Source organism: Thamnophis sirtalis, unplaced genomic scaffold, assembly GCF_051295495.1.
Source record: "Thamnophis sirtalis isolate CommonGarterSnake01/CBP01778 unplaced genomic scaffold, rThaSir2_p1.2 scaffold_8, whole genome shotgun sequence".
Classification (NCBI taxonomy): Eukaryota; Metazoa; Chordata; class Lepidosauria; order Squamata; family Natricidae; genus Thamnophis; species Thamnophis sirtalis.
In genome coordinates this window covers 45,790,632-45,805,568 of record NW_028261388.1, presented here as the reverse complement: position 1 = coordinate 45,805,568, position 14,937 = coordinate 45,790,632, and positions in this window count along the sequence as shown.

Genomic DNA, 14,937 nt, shown 5'->3' with positions numbered 1-14,937 from the left:
AAGCTTCATTGAACTTGCAGAATTCAATTTATTTGTTGTGATATATTAAATAAGTCAATTAAGTCAATACTGAAAAACTAACCCTGGATTACTGAGGCACTGTCATATGTTCCTGATCTAGGCATAATTCTGGATTACCATGCAAGATTGCTATAATTCACAAACAGACATTTTCCTACTTTTATCTCTATCTAGATAAATGATGAATTTGAATGTTTTTAATATTTAACTTGGAAACTTAGAGGAACTACTTATTTTAAGAAGCAAGACCTGAATTAAAAATATTACAAAATTATTTCTTTACATGCTCCTTTTAATTTTGAGTAAATAGATTATATATCGGCTCTTGATTCAATGGTGATTTTGGAACAATCTTACTCTCATAGAGTAATAGACTTTTAGGAGCAATTAGCATAATCTTCCTATCTAGAAAGTTATGGTTCCAAGTTCTAGTCCTACACTTGTTTCCAGTCTTATCACAATTTCCCATAGAAAGCAATTTAACTCTTACCTTTCCATAAATCTGGAGTACTCCCCTCCACTTTTCCTTAAGTTTTGCCTTTATCCAAAACACAGCTCTTCCTTCTAGCCTGCTCCATTCATTTTCTGCAGCTGCTTATTTCAATCACTTGTTCTGTCAATATCCTTTTCATCCCCCATTCTGTTTTGCCTCAGGACAGAGTGCTATTTACCAAGAATGGGGCTGGAGAGACTTATGGGAGGGTGCCTACTTTTTCCCACTTCCATCTTGAGGTGACCCAAAGTTCTCTAAACAGAACTTTCCCCCCATCTTTCTATGTGCTATTATCAAGAAAAGGCTGGAGAAAATACCTGTGTCTATATGTGATATTTATGTGTCACCATCTGGGCTATAGGGGAGGAAAACAACACAGTTAACCTGTTTATGGGTAGAATGTTTTTAAGTGAAAGGGGGTTTAAATCATTTGCTACCACTATTTTATCTGAATATTGCAATGAACCTTGCTCTCCCATTATCTTTAAATAAGGCTAATAAGGTGTATATACCAAGTCTAGAACATTTAGGTATATAATATAATCTGTTTCCCATGCAGATTAAAAGAAACCCCATCTGGTTAAACAGAATATTTCAATCTTAAAATTAATAGTGCCTCTTACATTAACAATCTGCACTTTGGAAGTTAAAAGAAATTAGGATGTTAATATTTTCCTCCTTATAAATATTGCAAGAAGTACCAAAAGAGCATGTGGGTCTTTTAAATAATTATATTTTGACAAACCAATAGTCTAGTTGAATTAGAAGAGCTACTCTAATGAAAAGTTTGAGTAACTATTTTGAGCTGTATTGTATTCATTAAAGCCATGGCTAACACAAAACATCGCCTTGTTTAAGGGAACTCAGTTGTTTTTAATCATTTATAAGTTTCAATGGGATGAATGACTGGTAGATGATTGTTTTATTAGATTCACCTGCAAGAATTAAACATGTAAAAGAGCTACAAGCCAGTAGGAAATTATACTTCTTGGGGAAATGGCTAAAGTAAGATTTACTAGGGTTTATTTGGCTTGGTTTCTGTTGGTAAAATTTGCCAGCCTTAGAGCAGTAAATTTATATTAGTGCTAAGTGGGGAACTGTACTTTGGTAGTCATATGATCTAAAAGGCTAAGTAAAAATAGGAAAATATATTTTTTATCAGTAAATAAGCTATAACTTTGTACAATTTTATAATTCCTCCTATATTCTACTTTAATTTCAGATCTTTCTTACATCAGGAAGTTTTACCAAGCATGAATGGAAAAATAGATGTCTGAATGTTATATTTATACTTTGAATTGAAATTTATTTTTTCATCTTAATTTGTATTCTTTTCCCAGAGTTTTATTTACACCATGGCAGAAATGGAGAATTCTGATTACTTAGTTTCAGATGAAGAGGTAAGAATACGTTCTTAGGATTATTTTGAACCAAAGATTGATAGGTTTCTTTTAATTGTAGAACAGATAGGAAGTCATAGCAATTGTGTCCATTTATAGCAGCATATCATTGAACTAAGATTAAATAAACCATTAGAATGGTTAAATCCTAGCTGTGTTAAACTATAACTTTGATTTATGAAAATACAGGCATGGAAAATCCTTAACCTTCCAAATTTCAGCTTGGGAGTCTGCCAGGCTGATTTCCCAGTTTTAATAGTCTTAAAATTCAATATCAGGTTTAAGATAAAATCTAGTTTTGGGGCTTCTGCCAGTTTCCTATATACTGAAATGAAATCTAAAACGAATAATAAATTCTGCACTTTTGAAATAAATTAACATTTCTCTTATATCTTTAACCCTGCTGCTGAAAACTGTAACCTTTTCCATAAAGAACAATGTAGAAAGAAGCATACCTTACTGTATAGGACAAATAGCTTAGCTTGTTCATATTAGCTTGGTAAAGGAAAGGTATGAAAAATTCACTAGCATACAGTAATTGCTTTGTTTGACCTCACAGCCTTAAACTAATAGTGGGATAGTTGTGGGAAATGTAGACAATACAGGAAAAGGTGGATATAGTTCTGAAAAGCTGTTAGAGACATTGCTACTGAACAGTTACTAGAAGCAATAAAACACTTATAAAACTTATAAATAGGGTGCAGGCAGTTGTAACCAGATTCAAGTTGAAGATTCAAGCCCGAAGTGGAAAATTCACCAGGTAAGAGTTTGCAAAAACTGCCCCAGGAGAAGCAAGGATTGCTTTAAAGAAGGCGAGAATCAATCTAAGTTTTGCTGTTTAAAAATGTTTACACAATTGTTAGATATAAAGTTCTGATGTTTTGAGTGTTGATGACTTCATTTTTTTTCCTGGCAAACTAGAATGTGGTATGGAGGGTATAGAGTTTTAGATTATTTAAAGTCAAACTTTGTGGCTTGTTAAAAAGAAAATCTGTGTCGTAGTGTAGTTTATGAACTCAGTTTTCATGTGCATGGTAGATGACCTAGGCTTGGAATTGAATGAAGAAATGGATCCTTGCTGATCTTTCTTAATATCTAATTTTTATACTTTTAAAATTATATTCTTCTGGAACATTTTACAGTATAAGCATGCAGTTAGAGAACATTATTTTGCCAACAATTTATGGAAGAGGCAATCTGGGACATTTGTGGAAGCCTTTGACTTTCAAGAATGCACCAGTTTTGTTTCATCTTCCATGAGTTAAAAATATTTGAAACTTTTTTTTGAATGTTCATGCTTGAATATTAATAGCATATCATTGTATTATATTCATATCCTACTTTTTGTATAACTTAAGCAAGCATAACTGCTTCCACCTATGCTCCTTACAAAAACTTCTCTTTGAAGTGAGTTTGGGTGAAAAAAGTGACTGGTTTAAAGTTACCCAGATTATCTCTATACCTAAAAGATTAGAACTCTGCATATCTAGTCTAGCACTATAACTGCTAAACCAAATTTGCTCTGACTTGATTCAAATGTTTGATACCAGGGAAACAAGAAAATTTACAACTTTGCGATTCATGTTAACTTGAAATTTTGACCAATTATGGCTTTTAGATTAGATTAAAATCTAGATAAAATTATCCTAATATCAATCATTGACATGCTGGTCATTTCAGGTCTGAGTTCAGCTAAATTTTCAATCTTGGTTTGCCTTCTGTTTGGAAAACACTTATTTTGATGTTGTTTTGGTTCTGGCAGGTGAATTATTTAAGTCCTACTCATTAATTAAACATTCTTGCTTTTTATAAGATCTTAGATTTTGAAAACATAAGTGTCTTTAAAATCCTGTTGTTAATAATTCACTGTATATTTTTAAAATCCCTGCTTTCCATTAATTTATATGGGTAGTTAATAACAAGCCTTCACTATGGTTATCTCAAATCCCCTTAAATCTAAATATTTCTTTAGCTTCACCAAGCTTCTGGGGGGTTTTTCCACCAGGAAGCAAAAGCAACACATTTGGTATTTTTACTAATATGAATTAAATAATGGAAAAATAGCTAGTACAGGTAGTCCTCAATTTATGAATGGTCACTTAACAATTATTTAAACTTACAACAGACTTTAAAAAGCTACTTATGTCCCATCCTCAAAGTTATGACTGCTGCATCACCCTTGTAACCATATGATTGCATTCATGTGGCAACTGACTCAAATTTATAACCAGTTGCAGCATGCCATGGTTATGTGGTCATGTTTTATAATTTGGCAAAAACCAGCAAAAATGCCCATTGGATAAACTGGATTGGGATTTATGCATTGCGTTTAACAACTATGCTGATTCACTTAATAATCATGGTAAAAATGATCATAAAATCAGGTCAAGATAGGTGGGGACTCAACAAACAATCACAATGGTTTATAAAAATTCCGGGCTCAATTGTCATAATTTTTTTAAAAACCTACATGTTTGTTAAATGTGTATTCTGAGGTTTATGCATTTAGGATATACAACTTTTATTCAATTTCAGATTTCCACAAATAAGGAGAGACATTCTCGCCTCGGAGAGGATAATCTAGATGATACGCTAGAATATGATTTTGCTGGTGAAAGCTTAAAAGTGAAAAAAATTGAGGAAATGACTGCTAAGAAGAGTGATTTATTGAATGATCAAAATATTGGACAAGAGGCTGAAACTGAAAAAATTTCAGGTTCCATGAAGCTAATAGTATCTGATCCTCTGACTCCTATTCCAAAGACTAAAGCATGTGTCCCGTATTGTGATTCTCTCAATCCTTGCACCTCATACTTAAAAGCTGAAAATAGTGCAAACGTAAAGGAAAGTATTACTGATTTAGAGAGAGAAAAATATTAAAAATTCATATCACATGGATCAGGGAAAATAAGTGAGTTATAATTTAGACTCAATGTATCCCTCTGCATGTAGCTACATGGATTTGATGAAATGCTATTTCAGAGAAGCTATTCTATTTATGAATAAATCAAATGTCTATGAGTCTTTGCAACATCAAATGTAAAAGGTTGATCCCAAATATTTGAAGGCAAAAGAAGAATTGTCCAAATCCTGCAAATGAAATTATGTTATTGTCTTTCTTTCAGCCAGTAGGGACCACACATTGGTAAAATATTGTCTGTACAACTTGATTATTACACTGTCATAGCTGAAGAATACAATTTATGCTTGCTAGTAGGTTTCCATGGGATGGGGAACAGATTGGTTGGTCAAACTAAGGTTTGTTTTCTGTAACTTTATGAATTATAGTCCTGCACCAAGGAAGAGAGATGCTGAAATGTACTAGATAAGGTTCAGGCCTCAAAGCCCTTCAAATTGAATCTTATCCAAAGGGTAACTGTTGAATTTTAATATAGATAGCCTCTTTGACTCCTAAAGTCATAAGAGGCTATATTAAAATTCAACAGCCCTCCCTTAACAGAGGGAGAGAGATTCAACACCACCTATCTCCTGTTTACAGTGCAATCTCAGGAAAGTCCCATACCCATTTGCACTCTGATTCAGGTGACTCTGAAGCTAGAGATAAATCCCCAAGTGGCCTCAATAATTGTCAAAGAGTTACCGACAGAATAACTGCAAAGAATACAAATCCTTCCATTCCCCACAAGTTAATCAAGCTTCTTTGATGAGAAGTGAAAGGTTTTCAAAGAAAAAAAGGCCAAGAAAGTCCAGTTGCCTTTTTTTTTAAAAAAAAAAGCACCATTAGTTATACAAAGGCAAGTATAATTTAATAAATATAACAGAAATCTAGTAGACTGATTCCTAGGTTTGAAATAGGGCAGCTAAAAGATATGTTGTTCTAAGATCAGTAGCAATGAAACAGTGTTGTATGTTTAAAAATGTCCATTTTTTTCATTTCTGCAAGTGAAGAGTTGGCAATGCTGCAGAGAGCATCTTAGTTATAATAAATGGGTGAACAAATAAAAATGATACTGCTGTTGGCCCAGACAACCAAGAAGTGTACAAGAAGTACAAAAGTGTACTTAAGTTATACGAAAGCAGATTCCAACAATGTTAGATGGAAAAATGTCCTAATAGCAAGATTAGTGTAGTAATGGATCCGACTATTCAGACAGGGGATGGGTTTTCTTCATTGTGTTCACAATTTGGTTAGATTCCCATTTTTCTGGAATGCTTTAAACTGAATTCCTGTTTTGAACACAATGTTAGATTTAGAAATAGAAAGTTCTAATTCTTGAAGGCTTGATGGACTAAATCATGGGTGTCAAACTCACAACATCATAGTGCTGTCAAATGACTTTGCAACATTTCCCCCATTGTGGACCTGGGGTGGGTGTGGCCTGTGCTTGACACATCTGGCCCATGGGCTGCATGTTTGACACCCCTGAGCTACATGGTTCCTTTGTGATTTTACTATTCTAGTTTATAAAAGAGGACTCAATATCTCAGTGCTTTCCTTTCATGATAGGAAAGACACATTTTGTATCAAAGCTTGGATTTCAGATAACATTGATTACAGGAATAGGCCACTCATGAAAAGACTATATGTGTTAACCTCAGTGTTTTACAACAGTATTTTAGTTACAAAGAGAAAGTACCACATACATCCTGTTTCATTTTACTTTGAAATCAGGTTTACCATATTTGGTGGATAGAAATTCTAAGAGTACACATATGCTGAAATCATCTGCTGGGAGCCTTGACAATTTCCCAGTTTTATAAAAAATTCCTTATGTGCTGAAGTCAATACCTCGGTAGTTGCATTTCAACACCATCAGAAACAATAGGATATGAAGCTGAATTATCTTTTTAAAGTATCTCTCCTGTTTAAGTATTTAGAGAAAGTAAATGCAATTTACTTTATCACAGTATGAAGTAAATCACCAAAGAGAGCAGACAGAATTTTATATTTATGAAACTGGAATTATGCTGCACAACTGCCAAATTCCATAAATCCATACAAATGGCCAATAGCCATATGCATTGAATTTGTGCAGAAGCAAACTTAACCACAACTGCAGTATATCATGTTCTAGTTTGCATGGTTTTTTTTTTTTTTTTGCACACGCTTCACAAAAGGACACAATTCTCTTATTAAATGATCCTTTCTTTTTAAAGATATGATGTTTGATTAAATTGGTTCATATTTTCTAAAGGGGCATCATTTAAGTGCTCCCTTGTCTCACAGCAGGGGCCGCTCCAGGCCGCCGGTCACTGACACGTGCTCCTGCAAGAGCCTCTGGGCAGCGCCGGGAGGCCGCAGAGAAGCTTCGCTCTGCTTCTCACTCAGCCTTCCCCCAGAGGCCATCCGGGACTTCCAGCGGCGGAGCTTGGAGAAGCAGCGGATGCAGGCTGGGACAGCGGGGGGGGGCAGCGGGGCACTTTGCATCGCGGGAGCCACCAAGCGCCTTTGCTGCAGACCCGGGCGCTTGGTTGCTCCCGCGATGCAAATTCCCCCCCCCCGCCGAGGCCAACCGCTGCCCTGCTGAGCCTCACTAGGTATCAACCTCACCGCACGTCACTGAAGACAGCAGAATTTAAATACCAGGTGCTAATAAGATTACTAGCAATAGCAATAGCACTTAGACTTATATACAGAGGGTCCTCGGGTGATGAACAGCTCAGATCATGAACAATCAGGTGCCGACTGAAAAGTCCACTAAATGTTTCACTCACATCACAAAACATCCTTGCATGCTGAATAAACACAGCTGCAGCCTGGAACGGATTACATTTTCCCTGCCTGGAACGGATTACGATTGGCACTCATAGTAATAATACAATAGCAGAGTTGGAAGGGACCTTGGAGGTCTTCTAGTCCAACCCCCTGCCTTAAGATCAGGAATGATTTTAATTGTTTAAAGTTAGTTTAGCAAGGAGGAGCTAAGTTCAATGTAAAGATGTTATTAATTTCTTATTCTTTTTTTCTCAATATATCTTAGACTGTGTTTGTTAAAAATCTATACCGTGTACGGGTTCTGGGAAGTCGGGGGGGGGTAGGTTGGGGGGGGTTGGGGGGGAGGGTCGGGAGGAGGGATATATCAGGTTAGATGAGATGTGTTAGATTTCAATGTAATTTGACTCCACATGTATACTGTTTTTTTCCCCTTTATTTTATATTACTATTATTAATTCCTGGCCTAGACCGACTTGTGTGCCAAATCCAAATAATTTTGACCAGAGCCATTTGGAATCTTGTGTTTGTGAACCTTTATTATAAATGTGTGCATGGTTTGCATTTTCAAATTCTTATTATCATACTGCATTTGGATGATTGCTACCTAGTAGTAAAATGCTGAGTGATCATCTTCCATAAATATATGTCATAAAAGCCCTGTAACACTTTATTAGTTTGCATTTATGCCAGGGAAGCCTCATAATTTAGAATTCTTCTTTTCTACTGCTGATTAACAATTTACTAATGGTTTGATGCCAGAAAGTAGCTGTAAATGAATCAAACCTTGACTTTTCATAAATAACCTCCCCACCTCTTTGAGGCAGGAGAATTATAGTTCCGCCTTAAAATCATTAGTTGTTAGCTTCAGCATTTAAAACATTTAATTAAGATCTTGGTAAATAGTGCAAGATAAAGATGAATGAAACTACAGTGACTGTTAAGAAATGATTGATGACCAAATTATTATTGTCATTTGCTATCAAATAAGAAGATGGAAATCGTTCCTGTCTATCATCTGTCCTGAAGCATTCTGTTAAAAATTGAAGATGATAGCATGATTGAATCTAAATGTTTCAATCCTGTCAGACTATAACTCCTACCATCTTAATTGAAGCTGGTGTGAGCTTGAAAAGAGAGAAGCTTGGGCAGACAGTTTAGGAAAAGCTACCAATGATTGGTAGCAATGTAAAATTTTGTCTTCACTTCCCAAATCACAATAACAAAGTGTGTTTGTAGCCTTTCCACTGGTGGGCTCTTGCTCACTGCTGGATCTACCCCACCCAAGAAGTACAACCAATATCAATATGTAAGTTATTGTCTTCAACTGGCATCCAATATCTATTCATTCAAATATAAAGAACATTCCCCAATTATGCATCTAAGAACAATTATATTTAAAATGCTAAGAACTGAGTTGAGTTCCCAGTTGAGATAGCAGGACCAGCACAAAATGGTAATATTCAATTAGCACAAGAGAGAGCAAAGATTGTGATTTGTGGCTGGTGACCATGTTAACAAAAATGAGAATTAAGATACTGAAACAAAAAGTAATATCAACTTTGCCTTTCCAAAAGATCTAATAGGCAATCCATTTTAAATAGATAATAAATCTCATTGAGTCATTGGGGTGTGGGGATTTCTTCATTTTAGCCACATAAATGTATCAGTGCAAGTGCAACCTAATTTAATCAATTTGCTTTTACCCAGATTCCTACTTTAAAAATTGGAGATTTATCTTGATTAGCATGTTTCAGTTTAAATTTCATCAAATAAAATCACTCTTTAAAACATCTTGAATTTCTATATACTGTACCTACTGTACATCCATGTTTGGGATAATATTGAAGGAACTGAAAGTGCATGAACCTTCAGCTACCATATACTGTATGTTATAGAAATCCTTGTTATAGAACTAATTTGTAAATCAAAATAAGGTGGAAGAGACAAATCATATCACACCAGTTTGTACTAACAGTTGAGCCTCTGGTTTGTCTTTTTAATGATCAACGAAATGTGATTTTAAGAGGAATAATGGTGATGGTATATTGCAGCAAAAGTGAGAAAGGATATTGTAATAGTTAAAGACTGACATAAGGGACCAGTTCTCATAGGCTAGAATTATTTTTGTGAAATAAAAAAGTATATAATATTGGCATATATTCCAATATTTAATATGTATTGTAAACAGGGTTGGGAACAATTAACTCAGAAGAAAATAAAGTGCAAAAAGTATTATTTTAATGATATTTGATTAAGAATTGTGTTCATCCACAAAGCAACATCAATAGTATTTTAAGAAGTAATTATTTCCATCCAGTTTTTCCTTCTTAGGAAGTCTGATACTGCAATGATTTGTTTACATAAACACAAAGGCACTCTATTGAACAACATCTTATTTATCCAACTTCATGTTACCTGAATAAACAAGCTTATCTAAAAGCATTTTTTTCAACTGCTGCAGGTGCCCTAGAAATGGAAATTGATTTTTGTGAAAACCAATTATTGTGATTGTATGCTTGCTATTAACTATAATATTGTATGAGCAAAGGGCATTATTGGTGCTATTAGTTAACGTTCAGGGTAATATTGACCGTCTATTTTCAACAATAATATAAGTATGCTCCACAGAGATGTCTTTTCAGCATTTTTCCTAACAACTTGATAACACAGTCAGCCTGAAATTGTCTAACCATAATAATTAGGATTTAGAGTCACAACTCCATTTCCAACCTGTACTCTTCATTGTTTTAGATTAGAAAGGGGAAATAGCAATCTTGTAGAAATAATGAAAGAAAGGGAAGAATTTGGATTCTTATATTAAATTGAAATTTTCCATGACTAAATAAATATTAACAAGGAAATATATCTTGCTTACATAGAAATCACTTATTACCATTTGTTCTCAACCTAAAAGAAGATGTGGGCCACACCTGATTTATATTTTTATAAAATCTTACAGCCATCTTGAGGTTTTCAGTTTTATAATTGTCAGTTATTAGGCTAAATGTCTATGGAAAGTCTCAGTCATCCAGGTCATGGTTGTCCCAAAAATGCTTTTTCGTTTTGAAGTTGTTTCATTTCTATTCCAAGAAGCTTCTTTAGCTCTGACTGAATCATGGGGAATGTTATTAGGCTACTATATATGGCCAGCAAGAAACTGAATAAAAATTAGAAATCAAAGAGTGAGGAAGTTACTTTAGGAAAGGAATGGCAGGACTTGGGAGCAGAGTTAAAAGAGAAATCAGCATAGAATCTCTAGTTTTCTATTTGGAACTCTACATTCTTATTTCCACTTACACATATTTCTTTTGTCTTTTGTCCAGACAGGTTAGTCTTAAGTAAACAACCATTTCTTCATTTAGCTTCTACTTGAGGAACAGGTGGCAAGTATGGCTAGGAGGGCCTTTGCATAACTCAGTGTGGTATACTAGATACAACCTGTTTCAGGGAATTATTCACATAGACAGTTATATCGTGGATTTTTCATGATTGGATTACTCAATATACTTTATGTGATATTGTCTTTGAAGTCCATCCAAAACCTAAAATTAGCCCAAAATGCTAAACTCATATAGTTATAGGTGTGACGTATTATACACAAATGGTACTGTCCAATAAGATTCAGAATTGATAGTTCCTTGAAAATCCCTAGGATCTGCCATTAGGGCCCACAACGACAGGCCTTCTTCACTGCTGCTTCCCTTACAGAAAGATAACATAATAACAGAGTTGGAAGGAACCTTAGAGATCTTCTAGTCCAATCCCCTGCATAGGCAGAAAACCCTACACCACTTCAGACAAATGGTTATCCAATATCTTCTTCAAAACTTCCAGTGTTGGAGTATTCACAACTTCGGGAGGCAAGTTGTTCCACTGATTAATTGTTCTATCGGGAAATTTTTCCTTAGTTCTAGGTTGCTTCTCTCCTTGATTAGTTTTCACCCATTGCTTCTTGTCTTACCCTACCTTCCTTCTTTGGAAGTGCATGTGTCTTGAGTTTAAACTGTCACCAATCCATCTGAGTTTGATTAAGCCATTAAGATCCCTCCTATAACAACATTTTTCATTTGGTGTAAATATTGATTGTGGCTAGGTTCTGCACTAGGAGATAACTGTTATTCTTTTTTGTTTATTGTTTTGATCTTTTTACTATAACTGGAAACAAGACACTTAGAGTTGGTTTATGATTAAAGTCCTAATTCACAATTCATTCTTACATGACATTGGGTTTTATGATGGAACTATGCATTCAAACTCTTTTATTGTTTTACTGTTCAGTTTGGTTTTATGGTTAGTTTATTAGGCTACAACTGTTCAAATACTCATATGATTTTAGGCTCAATAAGTTATGTACTCAATAAGTTATGCACTGCCAAGGTGGCGCAGTGGTTAAATGCAGCACTGCAGGCTACTGCTAGATCAGCAGGTCAGCGGTTCAAATCTCACCGGCTCAGGGTTGACTCAGCCTTCCATCCTTCCGAGGTGGGTAAAATGAGGACCCAGATTGTTGGGGGCAATATGCTGACTCTCTGTAAACCGCTTAGAGAGGGCTGAAAGCCCTATGAAGCGGTATATAAGTCTACTGCTATTGCTATGTATCAGCCTAACAAACAGTCATGAGGATAAAATGGAGATTCATGTGTCTTGCATTTGTCTTATTAAATGTATAAATATGAAATTCAAAATTATTTCTGATTTAGGCTGAGGCTATTCATTTAAAAGTTGCTAATTGTACTCTCCATAGTTCTTATAAATACATGAATTACTATGCTGGCTGGGATTCAAGAAATCTCAAATGCCTGTAAAGCATCACGTTGAGGAAAAGCTATAACATGTTGTTTGTTGTGTAAGAAGAAAAAGGCCCATGTGTCACTGTGATTACCCACCTTACCTTGACATCCACTCCAAACACAAGACTGGATTCCTTTCCCACCCAATTGTTAATACCTAATGCGGCAAGATGATTAAACCTTCCCCGCCTATCCCAAAGATACTTTTCTATAAGGCAACTGAACTCTCTTGGGATTTTTTTTCTTGAAAATGTTCCACCTCATCTTGAATGAGAACTGAAATGTTTTCAAGGGGAAAAAAAGAACAAGAAAGTACAGTTGCCTTTTTTTAAAAAATATCTTTGGGACAACCATGACTTGGATGATTGAGAATCTCCATAGACACTTTCCCACACATAGCTGAAACTAGCTAAGTGTTCTTCCATTAGGTTTTAAGGTTTTATTTGGTTTGTATGCCGCCTTATTCCCGGAAGACTCAGGGTGGCTAACAATCAGAAGGGGTACAAAAATAAAAATAAAAGACAACAATTTAAAATACAACAACAGTCGTAACCTCAGATGGGACAGGAAAATTCAACAGCCCCAGGCCTACCGGAACAGCCAGGTCTTAGTTGCTTTGCGGAAAGCCGGATGGGTGGTAAGGGTCCGGATCTCAACGGGGAGATCGTTCCAGAGGGGAAATTAGTGAATACTGACAAACACTATCATAACTAAATTTCCTCCAAGTGTGGGGATTTTTTATCCACACAACACAGCTTCCCAATATAAACATATTGACAGTTACATAAATGAAAAGGAACAAGAGGATTGTCACATTCTGTGGGTTGAGAAGCCTGCATTTCTTCCCAAACTTTCATCCCTTATTCACTTCCAAAGTAAAAATGCTAGTCAGCACATTCACAGAAACACCAAAGAACCTTCTTCCCACAAGTATGGCCACCTCTGTTCGTTGAGGTATGTCTACCTTCAAATTGCTGTTCATCTATTTTGCTCCGCAGATTTTGAAACAAAACCTACTTCTACTTCAAGCAATTGTTCTGCATCCTTATTGCATTACCCAGCTTGGAATGGGACAAAAATTTCTTCTAATATTTGCAATGTCTTAAAAAGCAAATAAAGTACGTTTTCCAAGGCCATTATAAACCTTTCAATTCAAACAATGAACTGGAAAATATCAAGATTCATATAATTAAATAATGCTTTCTAATAGGTTAGCAACACTTTCTAGCATAATGCTTTGGCTACCCTATGATAGCAACAGCAATGAAAAAGCCCCTAGAAACAAAGGTATTAATAAAAAAAAGACATGATCAGAGAATTGATATGGAATAATGTTGGATTTCTGCAAAAGCCTTATTTCAGAGTCTTGCTTAGATATAAAGCATATCAGGAGGTTTGTGGAACATACAATAGGTCATATATCACAGCTTAAATGCAGTGTGCTCCAGTGGCTTGCTGAATGAGCCTCAGCTGGCTAAACTTCCAAATCATACTAAGCTATATACCATGCCTTCCAAATTACACGACTGACTGAAACCACTGTGCAAATGACAATTAAAATGTTATGGCTTAACATGATGTGTGAGCCAACTGGTCTTTCCATCTCACTTCATTGAGCTTCTGTGGGGTAAAATAAGATAGATTTATTTTTATTTATTTATTAGACATTTATATGCCGCCCAATTCCGAAGGACTCCGGTGAACATGTGATAAATCAGAGACTATCCCAGAACTTTTGGAGGCTATTAAACTTAGGATTGCATCCAGACGCCCTCTTGAAGAGAGTGTTGTCTCTCAAAACAAATATTTTCACCCTCAGTATATTCCCATCAGCAATGTGCTTAGCTCCTAAGGCATCAAAACGAGAGATGAGAGAAATGGAGCAGTAGAACTGGCCTCATAAAAATATTCCCTGTTCCATCTATAATTTCTCACTTGGAGAAATTGCAGACCTCTGAGCAGACATTACAAAAATTGCTTGGGAGCTGAGAGTCTTCTGCATCTTCCAGACCGTATTTCACATATAAGCATGAAAAGTTTGAGAACCATTGCAATAAGCATATCACACTGCATAATGCTGCCTAAAGGAGATGAATTATTTTGTTTTCTTGAAATACTAATAAGGAATAAGTGTTTGTGAGGAGAGAATGTAAATTAATCCTAATTATCTATATATTTGCAGCAATTTTATATATAATGTCTCCCACTTTTAAAAAAAAGTTTAACCTAACTTAATGCATTCACTCCTTTGGTTATTTGGTTATTTCTGCAATACTACAGTTATGTAAGAATCATTTAACTATGGTATTATAAATATCAAATCAGGCTGCTAGCGGTGCCAGCCCCCAATTCACATTCAGGATTTTCACTTATAATAATGTGCAACACAGCAAAATCAGCAAATATGTGTATTTATAAAAGATATTTTCTAAAGTCTTCAGTCAGAGAACACACTTGTTCTGTTGCTTTTCTAATCTGATTTCACCTATTGAAAAGGGAGGAGGAGTTAGGGTTAGGGAGGAGTCTTTTTTTGTCTTTTTCTTTTAAATAACAATA